The sequence below is a fragment of the Halichoeres trimaculatus genome, unplaced genomic scaffold (assembly GCF_033239565.1).
Source record: "Halichoeres trimaculatus isolate MK-OKI-2021-1 unplaced genomic scaffold, fHalTri1.1 fHalTri1_scaffold_7, whole genome shotgun sequence".
Classification (NCBI taxonomy): Eukaryota; Metazoa; Chordata; class Actinopteri; order Labriformes; family Labridae; genus Halichoeres; species Halichoeres trimaculatus.
In genome coordinates, this window is record NW_027437185.1 from 6864300 (window position 1) to 6883043 (window position 18744).

An 18744-nucleotide genomic window follows, 5' to 3' on the forward strand; every position below is an offset into this window, starting at 1 on the left:
GCTCACTGATGAAACTTCCCAAGACAGCCTGCCCCACACTCCTCCCAGGCCTAGTTTGGCGGCGCAAGGTAGTGTGGCCGAGTGGTCTAAGGCGCTGGATTAAGGCTCCAGTCTCTCAGGAGGCGTGGGTTCAAATCCCACCACTGCCATGAGGCCTTCTCCTTGGGAGATGACCTGTCCAAAAATTTGCCCTCTTCAAAAGGTCAGCACTTGGACCGTTTCAGGCTTCTCTCCAGCAGCGCAACCTTTTGGCTCCTCAGTGTCTGGCAGGACAGCAGAGGGAGAGAGAGTCAGGGACAGGGCACACCATGCTAGGGCTGATCAAATTGTGACTGCTGCCACCTTTTTGGGACTTTCTCTGGCCTCTGGAATCGACCCAATGCAGGGAAAACAGCCGCTCCAGCAGGACGGATTCCCGTTTCCATGGCACATCAACACAACCAGGGGCCAAGTGCGGTGGGGAACGCGAAAAGCCCAGGACCTGTCTCAGAAGCATGACCAAACGGTGCTCTACTGCTTGAGTGGGCAAGATCATTTCAGGAAGCCTCGTGACTCAGCACAAAGTATTTGCTGACTCAAAGCGCAGCATTTCTTTCTGTCCATCCAGCCCACGTCCAGTGTCTCAAGTTTCTTCACACCAGGCCTTCTTGTCTGGTAGGGCAGCAAAGCAAAGCAAAGCAAAGTAAAATCAAGTCTCCTGGAGAATGCGGGCATCGATCCCGCTACCTCTCGCATGCTAAGCGAGCGCTCTACCATTTGAGCTAATTCCCCACAGTGCATGTGCTGTCCAGGCAGTGTGGCAAAATGCCAGTGAGCTTCAAGCTTCCTTGTGTTGTGGTGAAGAGAAAAGAAGAGAGGAGAAGAGAAAAGAAAAAATAAAAGCCACGTGCGTTGCTCTGAATTTGCAGGGCCCTCGTTGACGAGGTGGCCGAGTGGTTAAGGCGATGGACTGCTAATCCATTGTGCTCTGCACGCGTGGGTTCGAATCCCATCCTCGTCGCGCTGACTTTATGCTGGCGTGTCAACAGAAGAGCTGGGTGCTTGATGCCCGCTGGCTTTTCTGGAGCCCATCCGCACCACCTGTGGAATCTTCCACTCGTGCGCTGTTGTAGGAGCACTGTCTTCTGCCAAACAACCGGCCAGCCTCTTCTTTGCAAGTTAACAGGAGCTAAGGCAGGTCAGAAATGGGGGCCGCTGTGTTCCTTGAGCTCTACCGCACCAGTCTGTTTGTAGGCCTCTTTTGATCTTCCCCTTCTCAGTGAAAAAAAGAAAATCACACAGCAGCAGCAAGGCGGGTGGCCCAGAGCCTCTAGAGAGCAGAGCAGAGTGGCGCAGCGGAAGCGTGCTGGGCCCATAACCCAGAGGTCGATGGATCGAAACCATCCTCTGCTATCTGAGTGGGCAGCCTCCACTTTGGCTCCGTGCCGTGTCCTTTGAGTCAGACCCCGTCAATTGTGTTTTGCACATGACAGGCAACGGTGCTGCAGCTGAATGAACTTTGATTGCAGCTACTTGCAACCTCTGCCGCTACTTGCAACCTCCTGCTCAGCAGTGAAACATCTCAAGATACTCTGCGCAACAGCCCCCCTGCACGCAGGAGGGTAGTGTGGCCGAGTGGTCTAAGGCGCTGGATTTAGGCTCCAGTCTCTCAGGAGGCGTGGGTTCAAATCCCACCACTGCCATTTGACCGCCCTAACTGTCTCACTCTTGGCCCGAGAACTGCGGTGCCTCCTGATATCACCTACAGTAAGAGAGAGCAGATTCATTGGACAAGAGCTAATCGAAGCCAAGTCCCTTGATCCCAGAGTCAAGGACACTGGGGTGATTGGTGTACACTGCAGCCATGCCAATGGTCCCCAGTCAGAGTGTGTCACAAAAGCTCTGGAACCTCGGGAAATGTGCCACAAGCTAGTTGAACAACTTGCGGTGAACTTTTTCCCCTGGCTCATGCAAGTACAAGTCAAAACTGAGCTGATGAAAAGCTTAAGCCAATACGCTTTTTGCTCCATGATTTGCCTGGGCAAAATCAATGTTTGACCCCCCCGTGTTGACCCAAGCTCCAAGTTCCCGCTCACTGATGAAACTTCCCAAGACAGCCTGCCCCACACTCCTCCCAGGCCTAGTTTGGTGGCGCAAGGTAGTGTGGCCGAGTGGTCTAAGGCGCTGGATTAAGGCTCCAGTCTCTCAGGAGGCGTGGGTTCAAATCCCACCACTGCCATGAGGCCTTCTCCTTGGGAGATGACCTGTCCAAAAATTTGCCCTCTTCAAAAGGTCAGCACTTGGACCGTTTCAGGCTTCTCTCCAGCAGCGCAACCTTTTGGCTCCTCAGTGTCTGGCAGGACAGCAGAGGGAGAGAGAGTCAGGGACAGGGCACACCATGCTAGGGCTGATCAAATTGTGACTGCTGCCACCTTTTGGGACTTTCTCTGGCCTCTGGAATCGACCCAATGCAGGGAAAACAGCCGCTCCAGCAGGACGGATTCCCGTTTCCATGGCACATCAACACAACCAGGGGCCAAGTGCGGTGGGGAACGCGAAAAGCCCAGGACCTGTCTCAGAAGCATGACCAAACGGTGCTCTACTGCTTGAGTGGGCAAGATCATTTCAGGAAGCCTCGTGACTCAGCACAAAGTATTTGCTGACTCAAAGCGCAGCATTTCTTTCTGTCCATCCAGCCCACGTCCAGTGTCTCAGGTTTCTTCACACCAGGCCTTCTTGTCTGGTAGGGCAGCAAAGCAAAGCAAAGCAAAGTAAAATCAAGTCTCCTGGAGAATGCGGGCATCGATCCCGCTACCTCTCGCATGCTAAGCGAGCGCTCTACCATTTGAGCTAATTCCCCACAGTGCATGTGCTGTCCAGGCAGTGTGGCAAAATGCCAGTGAGCTTCAAGCTTCCTTGTGTTGTGGTGAAGAGAAAAGAAGAGAGGAGAAGAGAAAAGAAAAAATAGGTGGCCGAGTGGTTAAGGCGATGGACTGCTAATCCATTGTGCTCTGCACGCGTGAGTTCGAATCCCATCCTCGTCGCGCAGACTTTATGCTGGCGTGTCAACAGAACAGCTGGGTGCTTGATGCCCGCTGGCTTTTCTGGAGCCCATCCGCACCACCTGTGGAATCTTCCACTCATGCGCTGTTGTAGGAGTACTGTCTTCTGCCAAACAACCGGCCAGCCTCTTCTTTGCAAGTTAACAGGAGCTGAAGCAGGTCAGAAATGGGGGCCGCTGTGTTCCTTGAGCTCTACCGCACCAGTCTGTTTGTAGGCCTCTTTTGATCTTCCCCTTCCCAGTGAAAAAAAGAAAATCACACAGCAGCAGCAAGGCGGGTGGCCCAGAGCCTCTAGAGAGCAGAGCAGAGTGGCGCAGCGGAAGCGTGCTGGGCCCATAACCCAGAGGTCGATGGATCGAAACCATCCTCTGCTATCTGAGTGGGCAGCCTCCACTTTGGCTCCGGGCCGTGTCCTTTGAGTCAGACCCCGTCAATTGTGTTTTGCACATGACAGGCAACGGTGCTTCAGCTGAATGAACTTTGATTGCAGCTACTTGCAATCTCTGCCGCTACTTGCAACCTCCTGCTCAGCAGTGAAACATCTCAAGATACTCTGCGCAACAGTCCCCCTGCACGCAGGAGGGTAGTGTGGCCGAGTGGTCTAAGGCGCTGGATTTAGGCTCCAGTCTCTCAGGAGGCGTGGGTTCAAATCCCACCACTGCCATTTGACCGCCCTAACTGTCTCCACAGGGCACTGGCTTTGCCAGTGTACACTCTTGGCCCGAGAACTGCGGTGCCTCCTGATATCACCTACAGTAAGAGAGAGCAGATTCATTGGACAAGAGCTAATCGAAGCCAAGTCCCTTGATCCCAGAGTCAAGGACACTGGGGTGATTGGTGTACACTGCAGCCATGCCGATGGTCCCCAGTCAGAGTGTGTCACAAAAGCTCTGGAACCTCGGGAAATGTGCCACAAGCTAGTTGAACAACTTGCGGTGAACTTTTTCCCCTGGCTCATGCAAGTACAAGTCAAAACTGAGCTGATGAAAAGCTTAAGCCAATAAGCTTTTTGCTCCATGATTTGCCTGGGCAAAATCAATGTTTGACCCCCCCCGTGTTGACCCAAGCTCCAAGTTCCCGCTCACTGATGAAACTTCCCAAGACAGCCTGCCCCACACTCCTCCCAGGCCTAGTTTGGCGGCGCAAGGTAGTGTGGCCGAGTGGTCTAAGGCGCTGGATTAAGGCTCCAGTCTCTCAGGAGGCGTGGGTTCAAATCCCACCACTGCCATGAGGCCTTCTCCTTGGGAGATGACCTGTCCAAAAATTTGCCCTCTTCAAAAGGTCAGCACTTGGACCGTTTCAGGCTTCTCTCCAGCAGCGCAACCTTTTGGCTCCTCAGTGTCTGGCAGGACAGCAGAGGGAGAGAGAGTCAGGGACAGGGCACACCATGCTAGGGCTGATCAAATTGTGACTGCTGCCACCTTTTTGGGACTTTCTCTGGCCTCTGGAATCGACCCAATGCAGGGAAAACAGCCGCTCCAGCAGGACGGATTCCCGTTTCCATGGCACATCAACACAACCAGGGGCCAAGTGCGGTGGGGAACGCGAAAAGCCCAGGACCTGTCTCAGAAGCATGACCAAACGGTGCTCTACTGCTTGAGTGGGCAAGATCATTTCAGGAAGCCTCGTGACTCAGCACAAAGTATTTGCTGACTCAAAGCGCAGCATTTCTTTCTGTCCATCCAGCCCACGTCCAGTGTCTCAAGTTTCTTCACACCAGGCCTTCTTGTCTGGTAGGGCAGCAAAGCAAAGCAAAGCAAAGTAAAATCAAGTCTCCTGGAGAATGCGGGCATCGATCCCGCTACCTCTCGCATGCTAAGCGAGCGCTCTACCATTTGAGCTAATTCCCCACAGTGCATGTGCTGTCCAGGCAGTGTGGCAAAATGCCAGTGAGCTTCAAGCTTCCTTGTGTTGTGGTGAAGAGAAAAGAAGAGAGGAGAAGAGAAAAGAAAAAATAAAAGCCACGTGCGTTGCTCTGAATTTGCAGGGCCCTCGTTGACGAGGTGGCCGAGTGGTTAAGGCGATGGACTGCTAATCCATTGTGCTCTGCACGCGTGGGTTCGAATCCCATCCTCGTCGCGCTGACTTTATGCTGGCGTGTCAACAGAAGAGCTGGGTGCTTGATGCCCGCTGGCTTTTCTGGAGCCCATCCGCACCACCTGTGGAATCTTCCACTCTTGCGCTGTTGTAGGAGCACTGTCTTCTGCCAAACAACCGGCCAGCCTCTTCTTTGCAAGTTAACAGGAGCTAAGGCAGGTCAGAAATGGGGGCCGCTGTGTTCCTTGAGCTCTACCGCACCAGTCTGTTTGTAGGCCTCTTTTGATCTTCCCCTTCTCAGTGAAAAAAAGAAAATCACACAGCAGCAGCAAGGCGGGTGGCCCAGAGCCTCTAGAGAGCAGAGCAGAGTGGCGCAGCGGAAGCGTGCTGGGCCCATAACCCAGAGGTCGATGGATCGAAACCATCCTCTGCTATCTGAGTGGGCAGCCTCCACTTTGGCTCCGTGCCGTGTCCTTTGAGTCAGACCCCGTCAATTGTGTTTTGCACATGACAGGCAACGGTGCTGCTGCTGAATGAACTTTGATTGCAGCTACTTGCAACCTCTGCCGCTACTTGCAACCTCCTGCTCAGCAGTGAAACATCTCAAGATACTCTGCGCAACAGTCCTCCTGCACGCAGGAGGGTAGTGTGGCCGAGTGGTCTAAGGCGCTGGATTTAGGCTCCAGTCTCTCAGGAGGCGTGGGTTCAAATCCCACCACTGCCATTTGACCGCCCTAACTGTCTCCACAGGGCACTGGCTTTGCCAGTGTACACTCTTGGCCCGAGAACTGCGGTGCCTCCTGATATCACCTACAGTAAGAGAGTGCAGATTCATTGGACAAGAGCTAATCGAAGCCAAGTCCCTTGATCCCAGAGTCAAGGACACTGGGGTGATTGGTGTACACTGCAGCCATGCCGATGGTCCCCAGTCAGAGTGTGTCATAAAAGCTCTGGAACCTCGGGAAATGTGCCACAAGCTAGTTGAACAACTTGCGGTGAACTTTTTCCCCTGGCTCATGCAAGTACAAGTCAAAACTGAGCTGATGAAAAGCTTAAGCCAATACGCTTTTTGCTCCATGATTTGCCTGGGCAAAATCAATGTTTGACCCCCCCGTGTTGACCCAAGCTCCAAGTTCCCGCTCACTGATGAAACTTCCCAAGACAGCCTGCCCCACACTCCTCCCAGGCCTAGTTTGGCGGCGCAAGGTAGTGTGGCCGAGTGGTCTAAGGCGCTGGATTAAGGCTCCAGTCTCTCAGGAGGCGTGGGTTCAAATCCCACCACTGCCATGAGGCCTTCTCCTTGGGAGATGACCTGTCCAAAAATTTGCCCTCTTCAAAAGGTCAGCACTTGGACCGTTTCAGGCTTCTCTCCAGCAGCGCAACCTTTTGGCTCCTCAGTGTCTGGCAGGACAGCAGAGGGAGAGAGAGTCAGGGACAGGGCACACCATGCTAGGGCTGATCAAATTGTGACTGCTGCCACCTTTTTGGGACTTTCTCTGGCCTCTGGAATCGACCCAATGCAGGGAAAACAGCCGCTCCAGCAGGACGGATTCCCGTTTCCATGGCACATCAACACAACCAGGGGCCAAGTGCGGTGGGGAACGCGAAAAGCCCAGGACCTGTCTCAGAAGCATGACCAAATGGTGCTCTACTGCTTGAGTGGGCAAGATCATTTCAGGAAGCCTCGTGACTCAGCACAAAGTATTTGCTGACTCAAAGCGCAGCATTTCTTTCTGTCCATCCAGCCCACATCCAGTGTCTCAAGTTTCTTCACACCAGGCCTTCTTGTCTGGTAGGGCAGCAAAGCAAAGCAAAGCAAAGTAAAATCAAGTCTCCTGGAGAATGCGGGCATCGATCCCGCTACCTCTCGCATGCTAAGCGAGCGCTCTACCATTTGAGCTAATTCCCCACAGTGCATGTGCTGTCCAGGCAGTGTGGCAAAATGCCAGTGAGCTTCAAGCTTCCTTGTGTTGTGGTGAAGAGAAAAGAAGAGAGGAGAAGAGAAAAGAAAAAATAAAAGCCACGTGGGTTGCTCTGAATTTGCAGGGCCCTCGTTGACGAGGTGGCCGAGTGGTTAAGGCGATGGACTGCTAATCCATTGTGCTCTGCACGCGTGGGTTCGAATCCCATCCTCGTCGCGCAGACTTTATGCTGGCGTGTCAACAGAAGAGCTGGGTGCTTGATGCCCGCTGGCTTTTCTGGAGCCCATCCGCACCACCTGTGGAATCTTCCACTCGTGCGCTGTTGTAGGAGCACTGTCTTCTGCCAAACAACCGGCCAGCCTCTTCTTTGCAAGTTAACAGGAGCTAAGGCAGGTCAGAAATGGGGGCCGCTGTGTTCCTTGAGCTCTACCGCACCAGTCTGTTTGTAGGCCTCTTTTGATCTTCCCCTTCTCAGTGAAAAAAAGAAAATCACACAGCAGCAGCAAGGCGGGTGGCCCAGAGCCTCTAGAGAGCAGAGCAGAGTGGCGCAGCGGAAGCGTGCTGGGCCCATAACCCAGAGGTCGATGGATCGAAACCATCCTCTGCTATCTGAGTGGGCAGCCTCCACTTTGGCTCCGTGCCGTGTCCTTTGAGTCAGACCCCGTCAATTGTGTTTTGCACATGACAGGCAACGGTGCTGCTGCTGAATGAACTTTGATTGCAGCTACTTGCAACCTCTGCCGCTACTTGCAACCTCCTGCTCAGCAGTGAAACATCTCAAGATACTCTGCGCAACAGTCCTCCTGCACGCAGGAGGGTAGTGTGGCCGAGTGGTCTAAGGCGCTGGATTTAGGCTCCAGTCTCTCAGGAGGCGTGGGTTCAAATCCCACCACTGCCATTTGACCGCCCTAACTGTCTCCACAGGGCACTGGCTTTGCCAGTGTACACTCTTGGCCCGAGAACTGCGGTGCCTCCTGATATCACCTACAGTAAGAGAGAGCAGATTCATTGGACAAGAGCTAATCGAAGCCAAGTCCCTTGATCCCAGAGTCAAGGACACTGGGGTGATTGGTGTACACTGCAGCCATGCCGATGGTCCCCAGTCAGAGTGTGTCACAAAAGCTCTGGAACCTCGGGAAATGTGCCACAAGCTAGTTGAACAACTTGCGGTGAACTTTTTCCCCTGGCTCATGCAAGTACAAGTCAAAACTGAGCTGATGAAAAGCTTAAGCCAATACGCTTTTTGCTCCATGATTTGCCTGGGCAAAATCAATGTTTGACCCCCCCGTGTTGACCCAAGCTCCAAGTTCCCGCTCACTGATGAAACTTCCCAAGACAGCCTGCCCCACACTCCTCCCAGGCCTAGTTTGGCGGCGCAAGGTAGTGTGGCCGAGTGGTCTAAGGCGCTGGATTAAGGCTCCAGTCTCTCAGGAGGCGTGCAGTTCAAATCCCACCACTGCCATGAGGCCTTCTCCTTGGGAGATGACCTGTCCAAAAATTTGCCCTCTTCAAAAGGTCAGCACTTGGACCGTTTCAGGCTTCTCTCCAGCAGCGCAACCTTTTGGCTCCTCAGTGTCTGGCAGGACAGCAGAGGGAGAGAGAGTCAGGGACAGGGCACACCATGCTAGGGCTGATCAAATTGTGACTGCTGCCACCTTTTTGGGACTTTCTCTGGCCTCTGGAATCGACCCAATGCAGGGAAAACAGCCGCTCCAGCAGGACGGATTCCCGTTTCCATGGCACATCAACACAACCAGGGGCCAAGTGCGGTGGGGAACGCGAAAAGCCCAGGACCTGTCTCAGAAGCATGACCAAACGGTGCTCTACTGCTTGAGTGGGCAAGATCATTTCAGGAAGCCTCGTGACTCAGCACAAAGTATTTGCTGACTCAAAGCGCAGCATTTCTTTCTGTCCATCCAGCCCACGTCCAGTGTCTCAAGTTTCTTCACACCAGGCCTTCTTGTCTGGTAGGGCAGCAAAGCAAAGCAAAGCAAAGTAAAATCAAGTCTCCTGGAGAATGCGGGCATCGATCCCGCTACCTCTCGCATGCTAAGCGAGCGCTCTACCATTTGAGCTAATTCCCCACAGTGCATGTGCTGTCCAGGCAGTGTGGCAAAATGCCAGTGAGCTTCAAGCTTCCTTGTGTTGTGGTGAAGAGAAAAGAAGAGAGGAGAAGAGAAAAGAAAAAATAAAAGCCACGTGCGTTGCTCTGAATTTGCAGGGCCCTCGTTGACGAGGTGGCCGAGTGGTTAAGGCGATGGACTGCTAATCCATTGTGCTCTGCACGCGTGGGTTCGAATCCCATCCTCGTCGCGCTGACTTTATGCTGGCGTGTCAACAGAAGAGCTGGGTGCTTGATGCCCGCTGGCTTTTCTGGAGCCCATCCGCACCACCTGTGGAATCTTCCACTCGTGCGCTGTTGTAGGAGCACTGTCTTCTGCCAAACAACCGGCCAGCCTCTTCTTTGCAAGTTAACAGGAGCTAAGGCAGGTCAGAAATGGGGGCCGCTGTGTTCCTTGAGCTCTACCGCACCAGTCTGTTTGTAGGCCTCTTTTGATCTTCCCCTTCTCAGTGAAAAAAAGAAAATCACACAGCAGCAGCAAGGCGGGTGGCCCAGAGCCTCTAGAGAGCAGAGCAGAGTGGCGCAGCGGAAGCGTGCTGGGCCCATAACCCAGAGGTCGATGGATCGAAACCATCCTCTGCTATCTGAGTGGGCAGCCTCCACTTTGGCTCCGTGCCGTGTCCTTTGAGTCAGACCCCGTCAATTGTGATTTGCACATGACAGGCAACGGTGCTGCAGCTGAATGAACTTTGATTGCAGCTACTTGCAACCTCTGCCGCTACTTGCAACCTCCTGCTCAGCAGTGAAACATCTCAAGATACTCTGCGCAACAGCCCCCCTGCACGCAGGAGGGTAGTGTGGCCGAGTGGTCTAAGGCGCTGGATTTAGGCTCCAGTCTCTCAGGAGGCGTGGGTTCAAATCCCACCACTGCCATTTGACCGCCCTAACTGTCTCACTCTTGGCCCGAGAACTGCGGTGCCTCCTGATATCACCTACAGTAAGAGAGAGCAGATTCATTGGACAAGAGCTAATCGAAGCCAAGTCCCTTGATCCCAGAGTCAAGGACACTGGGGTGATTGGTGTACACTGCAGCCATGCCGATGGTCCCCAGTCAGAGTGTGTCACAAAAGCTCTGGAACCTCGGGAAATGTGCCACAAGCTAGTTGAACAACTTGCGGTGAACTTTTTCCCCTGGCTCATGCAAGTACAAGTCAAAACTGAGCTGATGAAAAGCTTAAGCCAATACGCTTTTTGCTCCATGATTTGCCTGGGCAAAATCAATGTTTGACCCCCCCGTGTTGACCCAAGCTCCAAGTTCCCGCTCACTGATGAAACTTCCCAAGACAGCCTGCCCCACACTCCTCCCAGGCCTAGTTTGGCGGCGCAAGGTAGTGTGGCCGAGTGGTCTAAGGCGCTGGATTAAGGCTCCAGTCTCTCAGGAGGTGTGGGTTCAAATCCCACCACTGCCATGAGGCCTTCTCCTTGGGAGATGACCTGTCCAAAAATTTGCCCTCTTCAAAAGGTCAGCACTTGGACCGTTTCAGGCTTCTCTCCAGCAGCGCAACCTTTTGGCTCCTCAGTGTCTGGCAGGACAGCAGAGGGAGAGAGAGTCAGGGACAGGGCACACCATGCTAGGGCTGATCAAATTGTGACTGCTGCCACCTTTTTGGGACTTTCTCTGGCCTCTGGAATCGACCCAATGCAGGGAAAACAGCCGCTCCAGCAGGACGGTTCCCGTTTCCATGGCACATCAACACAACCAGGGGCCAAGTGCGGTGGGGAACGCGAAAAGCCCAGGACCTGTCTCAGAAGCATGACCAAATGGTGCTCTACTGCTTGAGTGGGCAAGATCATTTCAGGAAGCCTCGTGACTCAGCACAAAGTATTTGCTGACTCAAAGCGCAGCATTTCTTTCTGTCCATCCAGCCCACGTCCAGTGTCTCAAGTTTCTTCACACCAGGCTTTCTTGTCTGGTAGGGCAGCAAAGCAAAGCAAAGCAAAGTAAAATCAAGTCTCCTGGAGAATGCGGGCATCGATCCCGCTACCTCTCGCATGCTAAGCGAGCGCTCTACCATTTGAGCTAATTCCCCACAGTGCATGTGCTGTCCAGGCAGTGTGGCAAAATGCCAGTGAGCTTCAAGCTTCCTTGTGTTGTGGTGAAGAGAAAAGAAGAGAGGAGAAGAGAAAAGAAAAAATAAAAGCCACGTGGGTTGCTCTGAATTTGCAGGGCCCTCGTTGACGAGGTGGCCGAGTGGTTAAGGCGATGGACTGCTAATCCATTGTGCTCTGCACGCGTGGGTTCGAATCCCATCCTCGTCGCGCAGACTTTATGCTGGCGTGTCAACAGAAGAGCTGGGTGCTTGATGCCCGCTGGCTTTTCTGGAGCCCATCCGCACCACCTGTGGAATCTTCCACTCGTGCGCTGTTGTAGGAGCACTGTCTTCTGCCAAACAACCGGCCAGCCTCTTCTTTGCAAGTTAACAGGAGCTAAGGCAGGTCAGAAATGGGGGCCGCTGTGTTCCTTGAGCTCTACCGCACCAGTCTGTTTGTAGGCCTCTTTTGATCTTCCCCTTCTCAGTGAAAAAAAGAAAATCACACAGCAGCAGCAAGGCGGGTGGCCCAGAGCCTCTAGAGAGCAGAGCAGAGTGGCGCAGCGGAAGCGTGCTGGGCCCATAACCCAGAGGTCGATGGATCGAAACCATCCTCTGCTATCTGAGTGGGCAGCCTCCACTTTGGCTCCGTGCCGTGTCCTTTGAGTCAGACCCCGTCAATTGTGTTTTGCACATGACAGGCAACGGTGCTTCAGCTGAATGAACTTTGATTGCAGCTACTTGCAACCTCTGCCGCTACTTGCAACCTCCTGCTCAGCAGTGAAACATCTCAAGATACTCTGCGCAACAGTCCCCCTGCACGCAGGAGGGTAGTGTGGCCGAGTGGTCTAAGGCGCTGGATTTAGGCTCCAGTCTCTCAGGAGGCGTGGGTTCAAATCCCACCACTGCCATTTGACCGCCCTAACTGTCTCCACAGGGCACTGGCTTTGCCAGTGTACACTCTTGGCCCGAGAACTGCGGTGCCTCCTGATATCACCTACAGTAAGAGAGAGCAGATTCATTGGACAAGAGCTAATCGAAGCCAAGTCCCTTGATCCCAGAGTCAAGGACACTGGGGTGATTGGTGTACACTGCAGCCATGCCGATGGTCCCCAGTCAGAGTGTGTCACAAAAGCTCTGGAACCTCGGGAAATGTGCCACAAGCTAGTTGAACAACTTGCGGTGAACTTTTTCCCCTGGCTCATGCAAGTACAAGTCAAAACTGAGCTGATGAAAAGCTTAAGCCAATACGCTTTTTGCTCCATGATTTGCCTGGGCAAAATCAATGTTTGACCCCCCCGTGTTGACCCAAGCTCCAAGTTCCCGCTCACTGATGAAACTTCCCAAGACAGCCTGCCCCACACTCCTCCCAGGCCTAGTTTGGCGGCGCAAGGTAGTGTGGCCGAGTGGTCTAAGGCGCTGGATTAAGGCTCCAGTCTCTCAGGAGGCGTGGGTTCAAATCCCACCACTGCCATGAGGCCTTCTCCTTGGGAGATGACCTGTCCAAAAATTTGCCCTCTTCAAAAGGTCAGCACTTGGACCGTTTCAGGCTTCTCTCCAGCAGCGCAACCTTTTGGCTCCTCAGTGTCTGGCAGGACAGCAGAGGGAGAGAGAGTCAGGGACAGGGCACACCATGCTAGGGCTGATCAAATTGTGACTGCTGCCACCTTTTGGGACTTTCTCTGGCCTCTGGAATCGACCCAATGCAGGGAAAACAGCCGCTCCAGCAGGACGGATTCCCGTTTCCATGGCACATCAACACAACCAGGGGCCAAGTGCGGTGGGGAACGCGAAAAGCCCAGGACCTGTCTCAGAAGCATGACCAAACGGTGCTCTACTGCTTGAGTGGGCAAGATCATTTCAGGAAGCCTCGTGACTCAGCACAAAGTATTTGCTGACTCAAAGCGCAGCATTTCTTTCTGTCCATCCAGCCCACGTCCAGTGTCTCAGGTTTCTTCACACCAGGCCTTCTTGTCTGGTAGGGCAGCAAAGCAAAGCAAAGCAAAGTAAAATCAAGTCTCCTGGAGAATGCGGGCATCGATCCCGCTACCTCTCGCATGCTAAGCGAGCGCTCTACCATTTGAGCTAATTCCCCACAGTGCATGTGCTGTCCAGGCAGTGTGGCAAAATGCCAGTGAGCTTCAAGCTTCCTTGTGTTGTGGTGAAGAGAAAAGAAGAGAGGAGAAGAGAAAAGAAAAAATAAAAGCCACGTGCGTTGCTCTGAATTTGCAGGGCCCTCGTTGACGAGGTGGCCGAGTGGTTAAGGCGATGGACTGCTAATCCATTGTGCTCTGCACGCGTGGGTTCGAATCCCATCCTCGTCGCGCAGACTTTATGCTGGCGTGTCAACAGAAGAGCTGGGTGCTTGATGCCCGCTGGCTTTTCTGGAGCCCATCCGCACCACCTGTGGAATCTTCCACTCGTGCGCTGTTGTAGGAGCACTGTCTTCTGCCAAACAACCGGCCAGCCTCTTCTTTGCAAGTTAACAGGAGCTAAGGCAGGTCAGAAATGGGGGCCGCTGTGTTCCTTGAGCTCTACCGCACCAGTCTGTTTGTAGGCCTCTTTTGATCTTCCCCTTCTCAGTGAAAAAAAGAAAATCACACAGCAGCAGCAAGGCGGGTGGCCCAGAGCCTCTAGAGAGCAGAGCAGAGTGGCGCAGCGGAAGCGTGCTGGGCCCATAACCCAGAGGTCGATGGATCGAAACCATCCTCTGCTATCTGAGTGGGCAGCCTCCACTTTGGCTCCGTGCCGTGTCCTTTGAGTCAGACCCCGTCAATTGTGTTTTGCACATGACAGGCAACGGTGCTGCTGCTGAATGAACTTTGATTGCAGCTACTTGCAACCTCTGCCGCTACTTGCAACCTCCTGCTCAGCAGTGAAACATCTCAAGATACTCTGCGCAACAGTCCTCCTGCACGCAGGAGGGTAGTGTGGCCGAGTGGTCTAAGGCGCTGGATTTAGGCTCCAGTCTCTCAGGAGGCGTGGGTTCAAATCCCACCACTGCCATTTGACCGCCCTAACTGTCTCCACAGGGCACTGGCTTTGCCAGTGTACACTCTTGGCCCGAGAACTGCGGTGCCTCCTGATATCACCTACAGTAAGAGAGAGCAGATTCATTGGACAAGAGCTAATCGAAGCCAAGTCCCTTGATCCCAGAGTCAAGGACACTGGGGTGATTGGTGTACACTGCAGCCATGCCGATGGTCCCCAGTCAGAGTGTGTCACAAAAGCTCTGGAACCTCGGGAAATGTGCCACAAGCTAGTTGAACAACTTGCGGTGAACTTTTTCCCCTGGCTCATGCAAGTACAAGTCAAAACTGAGCTGATGAAAAGCTTAAGCCAATACGCTTTTTGCTCCATGATTTGCCTGGGCAAAATCAATGTTTGACCCCCCCGTGTTGACCCAAGCTCCAAGTTCCCGCTCACTGATGAAACTTCCCAAGACAGCCTGCCCCACACTCCTCCCAGGCCTAGTTTGGCGGCGCAAGGTAGTGTGGCCGAGTGGTCTAAGGCGCTGGATTAAGGCTCCAGTCTCTCAGGAGGCGTGCAGTTCAAATCCCACCACTGCCATGAGGCCTTCTCCTTGGGAGATGACCTGTCCAAAAATTTGCCCTCTTCAAAAGGTCAGCACTTGGACCGTTTCAGGCTTCTCTCCAGCAGCGCAACCTTTTGGCTCCTCAGTGTCTGGCAGGACAGCAGAGGGAGAGAGAGTCAGGGACAGGGCACACCATGCTAGGGCTGATCAAATTGTGACTGCTGCCACCTTTTTGGGACTTTCTCTGGCCTCTGGAATCGACCCAATGCAGGGAAAACAGCCGCTCCAGCAGGACGGATTCCCGTTTCCATGGCACATCAACACAACCAGGGGCCAAGTGCGGTGGGGAACGCGAAAAGCCCAGGACCTGTCTCAGAAGCATGACCAAACGGTGCTCTACTGCTTGAGTGGGCAAGATCATTTCAGGAAGCCTCGTGACTCAGCACAAAGTATTTGCTGACTCAAAGCGCAGCATTTCTTTCTGTCCATCCAGCCCACGTCCAGTGTCTCAAGTTTCTTCACACCAGGCCTTCTTGTCTGGTAGGGCAGCAAAGCAAAGCAAAGCAAAGTAAAATCAAGTCTCCTGGAGAATGCGGGCATCGATCCCGCTACCTCTCGCATGCTAAGCGAGCGCTCTACCATTTGAGCTAATTCCCCACAGTGCATGTGCTGTCCAGGCAGTGTGGCAAAATGCCAGTGAGCTTCAAGCTTCCTTGTGTTGTGGTGAAGAGAAAAGAAGAGAGGAGAAGAGAAAAGAAAAAATAAAAGCCACGTGGGTTGCTCTGAATTTGCAGGGCCCTCGTTGACGAGGTGGCCGAGTGGTTAAGGCGATGGACTGCTAATCCATTGTGCTCTGCACGCGTGGGTTCGAATCCCATCCTCGTCGCGCAGACTTTATGCTGGCGTGTCAACAGAAGAGCTGGGTGCTTGATGCCCGCTGGCTTTTCTGGAGCCCATCCGCACCACCTGTGGAATCTTCCACTCGTGCGCTGTTGTAGGAGCACTGTCTTCTGCCAAACAACCGGCCAGCCTCTTCTTTGCAAGTTAACAGGAGCTAAGGCAGGTCAGAAATGGGGGCCGCTGTGTTCCTTGAGCTCTACCGCACCAGTCTGTTTGTAGGCCTCTTTTGATCTTCCCCTTCTCAGTGAAAAAAAGAAAATCACACAGCAGCAGCAAGGCGGGTGGCCCAGAGCCTCTAGAGAGCAGAGCAGAGTGGCGCAGCGGAAGCGTGCTGGGCCCATAACCCAGAGGTCGATGGATCGAAACCATCCTCTGCTATCTGAGTGGGCAGCCTCCACTTTGGCTCCGTGCCGTGTCCTTTGAGTCAGACCCCGTCAATTGTGTTTTGCACATGACAGGCAACGGTGCTTCAGCTGAATGAACTTTGATTGCAGCTACTTGCAACCTCTGCCGCTACTTGCAACCTCCTGCTCAGCAGTGAAACATCTCAAGATACTCTGCGCAACAGTCCCCCTGCACGCAGGAGGGTAGTGTGGCCGAGTGGTCTAAGGCGCTGGATTTAGGCTCCAGTCTCTCAGGAGGCGTGGGTTCAAATCCCACCACTGCCATTTGACCGCCCTAACTGTCTCCACAGGGCACTGGCTTTGCCAGTGTACACTCTTGGCCCGAGAACTGCGGTGCCTCCTGATATCACCTACAGTAAGAGAGAGCAGATTCATTGGACAAGAGCTAATCGAAGCCAAGTCCCTTGATCCCAGAGTCAAGGACACTGGGGTGATTGGTGTACACTGCAGCCATGCCGATGGTCCCCAGTCAGAGTGTGTCACAAAAGCTCTGGAACCTCGGGAAATGTGCCACAAGCTAGTTGAACAACTTGCGGTGAACTTTTTCCCCTGGCTCATGCAAGTACAAGTCAAAACTGAGCTGATGAAAAGCTTAAGCCAATACGCTTTTTGCTCCATGATTTGCCTGGGCAAAATCAATGTTTGACCCCCCCGTGTTGACCCAAGCTCCAAGTTCCCGCTCACTGATGAAACTTCCCAAGACAGCCTGCCCCACACTCCTCCCAGGCCTAGTTTGGCGGCGCAAGGTAGTGTGGCCGAGTGGTCTAAGGCGCTGGATTAAGGCTCCAGTCTCTCAGGAGGCGTGGGTTCAAATCCCACCACTGCCATGAGGCCTTCTCCTTGGGAGATGACCTGTCCAAAAATTTGCCCTCTTCAAAAGGTCAGCACTTGGACCGTTTCAGGCTTCTCTCCAGCAGCGCAACCTTTTGGCTCCTCAGTGTCTGGCAGGACAGCAGAGGGAGAGAGAGTCAGGGACAGGGCACACCATGCTAGGGCTGATCAAATTGTGACTGCTGCCACCTTTTTGGGACTTTCTCTGGCCTCTGGAATCGACCCAATGCAGGGAAAACAGCCGCTCCAGCAGGACGGATTCCCGTTTCCATGGCACATCAACACAACCAGGGGCCAAGTGCGGTGGGGAACGCGAAAAGCCCAGGACCTGTCTCAGAAGCATGACCAAACGGTGCTCTACTGCTTGAGTGGGCAAGATCATTTCAGGAAGCCTCGTGACTCAGCACAAAGTATTTGCTGACTCAAAGCGCAGCATTTCTTTCTGTCCATCCAGCCCACGTCCAGTGTCTCAAGTTTCTTCACACCAGGCCTTCTTGTCTGGTAGGGCAGCAAAGCAAAGCAAAGCAAAGTAAAATCAAGTCTCCTGGAGAATGCGGGCATCGATCCCGCTACCTCTCGCATGCTAAGCGAGCGCTCTACCATTTGAGCTAATTCCCCACAGTGCATGTGCTGTCCAGGCAGTGTGGCAAAATGCCAGTGAGCTTCAAGCTTCCTTGTGTTGTGGTGAAGAGAAAAGAAGAGAGGAGAAGAGAAAAGAAAAAATAAAAGCCACGTGCGTTGCTCTGAATTTGCAGGGCCCTCGTTGACGAGGTGGCCGAGTGGTTAAGGCGATGGACTGCTAATCCATTGTGCTCTGCACGCGTGGGTTCGAATCCCATCCTCGTCGCGCTGACTTTATGCTGGCGTGTCAACAGAAGAGCTGGGTGCTTGATGCCCGCTGGCTTTTCTGGAGCCCATCCGCACCACCTGTGGAATCTTCCACTCTTGCGCTGTTGTAGGAGCACTGTCTTCTGCCAAACAACCGGCCAGCCTCTACTTTGCAAGTTAACAGGAGCTAAGGCAGGTCAGAAATGGGGGCCGCTGTGTTCCTTGAGCTCTACCGCACCAGTCTGTTTGTAGGCCTCTTTTGATCTTCCCCTTCTCAGTGAAAAAAAGAAAATCACACAGCAGCAGCAAGGCGGGTGGCCCAGAGCCTCTAGAGAGCAGAGCAGAGTGGCGCAGCGGAAGCGTGCTGGGCCCATAACCCAGAGGTCGATGGATCGAAACCATCCTCTGCTATCTGAGTGGGCAGCCTCCACTTTGGCTCCGTGCCGTGTCCTTTGAGTCAGACCCCGTCAATTGTGTTTTGCACATGACAGGCAACGGTGCTGCTGCTGAATGAACTTTGATTGCAGCTACTTGCAACCTCTGCCGCTACTTGCAACCTCCTGCTCAGCAGTGAAACATCTCAAGATACTCTGCGCAACAGTCCTCCTGCACGCAGGAGGGTAGTGTGGCCGAGTGGTCTAAGGCGCTGGATTTAGGCTCCAGTCTCTCAGGAGGCGTGGGTTCAAATCCCACCACTGCCATTTGACCGCCCTAACTGTCTCCACAGGGCACTGGCTTTGCCAGTGTACACTCTTGGCCCGAGAACTGCGGTGCCTCCTGATATCACCTACAGTAAGAGAGAGCAGATTCATTGGACAAGAGCTAATCGAAGCCAAGTCCCTTGATCCCAGAGTCAAGGACACTGGGGTGATTGGTGTACACTGCAGCCATGCCGATGGTCCCCAGTCAGAGTGTGTCACAAAAGCTCTGGAACCTCGGGAAATGTGCCACAAGCTAGTTGAACAACTTGCGGTGAACTTTTTCCCCTGGCTCATGCAAGTACAAGTCAAAACTGAGCTGATGAAAAGCTTAAGCCAATAAGCTTTTTGCTCCATGATTTGCCTGGGCAAAATCAATGTTTGACCCCCCCGTGT

At 53.5% G+C, this 18744-nt stretch overlaps 35 non-coding genes across 35 annotated transcripts; 26 read left to right on the forward strand and 9 right to left on the reverse strand.

Annotated features, from left to right (window-relative positions):
• Window positions 1–67: 67 nt before the first annotated feature.
• trnal-aag (transfer RNA leucine (anticodon AAG)) lies at window positions 68–149 on the forward strand. The gene has a single exon. It is a non-coding gene; the product is annotated as a tRNA-Leu (tRNA).
• A 549-nt stretch (window positions 150–698) lies between these two features.
• On the reverse strand, window positions 699–771 carry trnaa-agc (transfer RNA alanine (anticodon AGC)). The gene has a single exon. It is a non-coding gene; the product is annotated as a tRNA-Ala (tRNA).
• Window positions 772–918: 147 nt separating this feature from the next.
• Window positions 919–1000, forward strand: trnas-gcu (transfer RNA serine (anticodon GCU)). The gene has a single exon. It is a non-coding gene; the product is annotated as a tRNA-Ser (tRNA).
• Window positions 1001–1600: 600 nt separating this feature from the next.
• On the forward strand, window positions 1601–1682 carry trnal-uag (transfer RNA leucine (anticodon UAG)). The gene has a single exon. It is a non-coding gene; the product is annotated as a tRNA-Leu (tRNA).
• Window positions 1683–2136: 454 nt separating this feature from the next.
• trnal-aag (transfer RNA leucine (anticodon AAG)) lies at window positions 2137–2218 on the forward strand. Its single transcript has one exon. It is a non-coding gene; the product is annotated as a tRNA-Leu (tRNA).
• A 548-nt stretch (window positions 2219–2766) lies between these two features.
• trnaa-agc (transfer RNA alanine (anticodon AGC)) lies at window positions 2767–2839 on the reverse strand. The gene has a single exon. It is a non-coding gene; the product is annotated as a tRNA-Ala (tRNA).
• A 784-nt stretch (window positions 2840–3623) lies between these two features.
• trnal-uag (transfer RNA leucine (anticodon UAG)) lies at window positions 3624–3705 on the forward strand. Its single transcript has one exon. It is a non-coding gene; the product is annotated as a tRNA-Leu (tRNA).
• Window positions 3706–4187: 482 nt separating this feature from the next.
• trnal-aag (transfer RNA leucine (anticodon AAG)) lies at window positions 4188–4269 on the forward strand. The gene has a single exon. It is a non-coding gene; the product is annotated as a tRNA-Leu (tRNA).
• A 549-nt stretch (window positions 4270–4818) lies between these two features.
• trnaa-agc (transfer RNA alanine (anticodon AGC)) lies at window positions 4819–4891 on the reverse strand. Its single transcript has one exon. It is a non-coding gene; the product is annotated as a tRNA-Ala (tRNA).
• Window positions 4892–5038: 147 nt separating this feature from the next.
• Window positions 5039–5120, forward strand: trnas-gcu (transfer RNA serine (anticodon GCU)). The gene has a single exon. It is a non-coding gene; the product is annotated as a tRNA-Ser (tRNA).
• A 600-nt stretch (window positions 5121–5720) lies between these two features.
• trnal-uag (transfer RNA leucine (anticodon UAG)) lies at window positions 5721–5802 on the forward strand. Its single transcript has one exon. It is a non-coding gene; the product is annotated as a tRNA-Leu (tRNA).
• Window positions 5803–6283: 481 nt separating this feature from the next.
• Window positions 6284–6365, forward strand: trnal-aag (transfer RNA leucine (anticodon AAG)). Its single transcript has one exon. It is a non-coding gene; the product is annotated as a tRNA-Leu (tRNA).
• Window positions 6366–6914: 549 nt separating this feature from the next.
• On the reverse strand, window positions 6915–6987 carry trnaa-agc (transfer RNA alanine (anticodon AGC)). Its single transcript has one exon. It is a non-coding gene; the product is annotated as a tRNA-Ala (tRNA).
• Window positions 6988–7134: 147 nt separating this feature from the next.
• On the forward strand, window positions 7135–7216 carry trnas-gcu (transfer RNA serine (anticodon GCU)). Its single transcript has one exon. It is a non-coding gene; the product is annotated as a tRNA-Ser (tRNA).
• A 600-nt stretch (window positions 7217–7816) lies between these two features.
• trnal-uag (transfer RNA leucine (anticodon UAG)) lies at window positions 7817–7898 on the forward strand. The gene has a single exon. It is a non-coding gene; the product is annotated as a tRNA-Leu (tRNA).
• A 481-nt stretch (window positions 7899–8379) lies between these two features.
• On the forward strand, window positions 8380–8462 carry trnal-aag (transfer RNA leucine (anticodon AAG)). Its single transcript has one exon. It is a non-coding gene; the product is annotated as a tRNA-Leu (tRNA).
• A 549-nt stretch (window positions 8463–9011) lies between these two features.
• trnaa-agc (transfer RNA alanine (anticodon AGC)) lies at window positions 9012–9084 on the reverse strand. The gene has a single exon. It is a non-coding gene; the product is annotated as a tRNA-Ala (tRNA).
• A 147-nt stretch (window positions 9085–9231) lies between these two features.
• trnas-gcu (transfer RNA serine (anticodon GCU)) lies at window positions 9232–9313 on the forward strand. The gene has a single exon. It is a non-coding gene; the product is annotated as a tRNA-Ser (tRNA).
• A 600-nt stretch (window positions 9314–9913) lies between these two features.
• Window positions 9914–9995, forward strand: trnal-uag (transfer RNA leucine (anticodon UAG)). The gene has a single exon. It is a non-coding gene; the product is annotated as a tRNA-Leu (tRNA).
• A 454-nt stretch (window positions 9996–10449) lies between these two features.
• trnal-aag (transfer RNA leucine (anticodon AAG)) lies at window positions 10450–10531 on the forward strand. The gene has a single exon. It is a non-coding gene; the product is annotated as a tRNA-Leu (tRNA).
• A 548-nt stretch (window positions 10532–11079) lies between these two features.
• On the reverse strand, window positions 11080–11152 carry trnaa-agc (transfer RNA alanine (anticodon AGC)). The gene has a single exon. It is a non-coding gene; the product is annotated as a tRNA-Ala (tRNA).
• Window positions 11153–11299: 147 nt separating this feature from the next.
• Window positions 11300–11381, forward strand: trnas-gcu (transfer RNA serine (anticodon GCU)). The gene has a single exon. It is a non-coding gene; the product is annotated as a tRNA-Ser (tRNA).
• A 600-nt stretch (window positions 11382–11981) lies between these two features.
• Window positions 11982–12063, forward strand: trnal-uag (transfer RNA leucine (anticodon UAG)). The gene has a single exon. It is a non-coding gene; the product is annotated as a tRNA-Leu (tRNA).
• A 481-nt stretch (window positions 12064–12544) lies between these two features.
• Window positions 12545–12626, forward strand: trnal-aag (transfer RNA leucine (anticodon AAG)). Its single transcript has one exon. It is a non-coding gene; the product is annotated as a tRNA-Leu (tRNA).
• A 548-nt stretch (window positions 12627–13174) lies between these two features.
• trnaa-agc (transfer RNA alanine (anticodon AGC)) lies at window positions 13175–13247 on the reverse strand. Its single transcript has one exon. It is a non-coding gene; the product is annotated as a tRNA-Ala (tRNA).
• A 147-nt stretch (window positions 13248–13394) lies between these two features.
• Window positions 13395–13476, forward strand: trnas-gcu (transfer RNA serine (anticodon GCU)). The gene has a single exon. It is a non-coding gene; the product is annotated as a tRNA-Ser (tRNA).
• Window positions 13477–14076: 600 nt separating this feature from the next.
• trnal-uag (transfer RNA leucine (anticodon UAG)) lies at window positions 14077–14158 on the forward strand. Its single transcript has one exon. It is a non-coding gene; the product is annotated as a tRNA-Leu (tRNA).
• Window positions 14159–14639: 481 nt separating this feature from the next.
• On the forward strand, window positions 14640–14722 carry trnal-aag (transfer RNA leucine (anticodon AAG)). Its single transcript has one exon. It is a non-coding gene; the product is annotated as a tRNA-Leu (tRNA).
• A 549-nt stretch (window positions 14723–15271) lies between these two features.
• On the reverse strand, window positions 15272–15344 carry trnaa-agc (transfer RNA alanine (anticodon AGC)). Its single transcript has one exon. It is a non-coding gene; the product is annotated as a tRNA-Ala (tRNA).
• A 147-nt stretch (window positions 15345–15491) lies between these two features.
• Window positions 15492–15573, forward strand: trnas-gcu (transfer RNA serine (anticodon GCU)). The gene has a single exon. It is a non-coding gene; the product is annotated as a tRNA-Ser (tRNA).
• A 600-nt stretch (window positions 15574–16173) lies between these two features.
• trnal-uag (transfer RNA leucine (anticodon UAG)) lies at window positions 16174–16255 on the forward strand. The gene has a single exon. It is a non-coding gene; the product is annotated as a tRNA-Leu (tRNA).
• Window positions 16256–16736: 481 nt separating this feature from the next.
• On the forward strand, window positions 16737–16818 carry trnal-aag (transfer RNA leucine (anticodon AAG)). The gene has a single exon. It is a non-coding gene; the product is annotated as a tRNA-Leu (tRNA).
• Window positions 16819–17367: 549 nt separating this feature from the next.
• On the reverse strand, window positions 17368–17440 carry trnaa-agc (transfer RNA alanine (anticodon AGC)). Its single transcript has one exon. It is a non-coding gene; the product is annotated as a tRNA-Ala (tRNA).
• A 147-nt stretch (window positions 17441–17587) lies between these two features.
• On the forward strand, window positions 17588–17669 carry trnas-gcu (transfer RNA serine (anticodon GCU)). The gene has a single exon. It is a non-coding gene; the product is annotated as a tRNA-Ser (tRNA).
• A 600-nt stretch (window positions 17670–18269) lies between these two features.
• trnal-uag (transfer RNA leucine (anticodon UAG)) lies at window positions 18270–18351 on the forward strand. Its single transcript has one exon. It is a non-coding gene; the product is annotated as a tRNA-Leu (tRNA).
• Window positions 18352–18744: the final 393 nt, after the last annotated feature.